Source organism: Pteropus vampyrus, unplaced genomic scaffold (genome assembly GCF_000151845.1).
Source record: "Pteropus vampyrus isolate Shadow unplaced genomic scaffold, Pvam_2.0 Scaffold106, whole genome shotgun sequence".
In the NCBI taxonomy this organism is placed as follows: domain Eukaryota; kingdom Metazoa; phylum Chordata; class Mammalia; order Chiroptera; family Pteropodidae; genus Pteropus; species Pteropus vampyrus.
In genome coordinates, this window is record NW_011888887.1 from 4775193 (window position 1) to 4777467 (window position 2275).

Below are 2275 nucleotides of genomic sequence, written 5' to 3' on the forward strand. Positions count from 1 at the left end.
CTTTGGTTACCAGCTATTCCCACTTCCTGAATATTCATTAGATCAGGGAAGGTAAATGTGTATGCCACAGGAACTGGGAGGTGGTGTAAAAGCATAAAGCTGTTAAGGGGACCACAGGCCTTCTCTAAAAGACAGTTGCTATTCAGGTCGTACCAACTGCTGCTGGGTACAGGTTAAAAATTAGTGTTGCCAGATTTAAGAGAAGCTGTATATCTGAATTTTTTGATGAAATGTCGTAATATTTAAATGTTGCCAAGACATTCAACATATTAAATGACCCAGTGCAGGCCAAAAACATATCTGTGTGCTCAATAAGCTACTAGCTTTGCTTCTGCTAAGTCTCTTGTTGAAGGAGTGATCGTACTGATTTCTAATCCTTTTGATTTCATAATATTAAATGCTAAATGTCGCTGAATGCCAATGACAAGACTAAGTCACAGCTGGGAGAGATGAAATCTCTTCCTCGTCTGTATCAGCCATCTGGTACAACTCTCTGCCACATGAATCCTTTAGAAGCAGCAGTGGGGGTAGTTTCAAGGCATGTAATCTAAAATGGGTTAGTTATTTTGTCCTAAAATATGAATGTTTGATCATCTATTCAGCAGGAAAAATTCTTGGGCACAGTGTTTTGACATAATAAAATTATATCTCATGCTTCAAAATTCCTTTCTTCTCCAAAAACAATAACAAAAGCTGTTGATGTTTTAAAAGCTGCCTAGAATACCAAAGAATTTCTTAATTCTGCTCTTGTAGATTTATCATTTGCTAATCTCCTTCAATCATAAGCTTTGTCAACATTTGTAATATACCATTAATAAATGCATAAAGAATAAACAATGTTTTTCTCTTTCGCTACATTAATTTCTGATTCAAATTCAACAAGGTGATAAAAATTAAGACTAAGAGAGGAATTCTGCTCTGGAAATAATGGAGTAACAGGCACTGCATTTGCCCTGGATATACTGTATGAAACAATTGTTTTCAGGCTCTGAACAATGGACCATATAGAGCTGTGATCCCTGAGAGAAGGGAAACACAAGGTGACTACCACATTCATCTTGGCTTTCTAACTAGGAATAAGGTATAGTGAGACTTTATGAGGCTAAGCACGAGCAGCTGTGAAGAGGTTGCAGACTTACAGATGTATCGGAGGGAAGATAGGCATGTACTATTGGAAGATACTGGATCTCTAGCCAAGGGTGGAGAGACTCCACTAAGCATCTCAAATATTTAATTGAGACCTCAAAAAAGTCACACCTTAGGAGTAAAGACTACACTCTAGAAAGGACCATGATGTAGGACCAAGAACAAAACCCAAATATATCTGCTCTGCCAACAATTAAAAACAAACTGGACAGGATCGAACATATTTGTAACTATTTAACTGCCCGCCATTAAAAAAGTCAACTCTCTTTAAAAGAAAATAATATAAACCAGAATCCGTAGTGTGAATCATTTAAAAATGTCTTTCACACAATCAAAAAAAAAAGTACTAGACATTCGAGAAGCAGGAAATAAACCCATAATCAAGGAAAAATAATAATAAATAGACTTGGGGATGACCCAGATGTTGGAATAAGCAGATGAAGAGTATAAAACAACCGTGGTAAATACATTCAAGAATATGAAGCAAAACATAGGCATAATGAGTAAACATATTTGGGGTATCTGTACACAGAAATGAGAACTATAAAAAAAGAACCTAATGGAAATTTTAAAATTGAAAAGTACATTATATGAAATTAAAAATGTCAAATTCATAAGCTTAAGAGTAGATTGGAGGCTACAGAAGAAAAGGTCAGTGAACTTGAAGACAAATCAATAGAAATTATCTAATTTGAAGAATAGAGAGAAATACAACTGGCAAAAAAAGAATAAAGCCTTAAAAACTTGTGGGGGGAAGAGAAAAAAATGGCATAGATGATAGAGGCTCTGTTCATCACTCTGGCGACCAAATCAAAGTTGTGACGGAAACAAGAGGCAGCAGCAAGGAAAAATCGCCTGGGATGAACATGCCATACGACTAGGGAGAAATTCAAAACATCACTCTGCAATGGCAGAAGGTAGGAAGGGGCGAGGATGTGGGGCTGCTCGGTCCTAAGCAGCTGAGACGGAGGCTGCAGCAGCAGCAGCAGAAGCCTCTTAAAGGGACAGCATCCACGAGCGGATTTTCGCAGTGATGGACCTGCTCACTCTGAGCACCAGTGCCAATTTGGCTGCACACAAAGGGCACCAGAGATTTACAGGGAGATATTGTCGGAGTGAGGGCTGACGC

The 2275-nt window shown here is 38.1% G+C and overlaps 1 protein-coding gene across 2 annotated transcripts in view; it reads left to right on the top strand.

Moving 5' to 3' along the window:
- The window catches only part of CAMK4 (calcium/calmodulin dependent protein kinase IV), a 188841-nt gene that overhangs the window by 91239 nt on the left and 95327 nt on the right, over nt 1–2275 (top strand). The gene's annotated exons all lie outside the window — the stretch shown is intronic.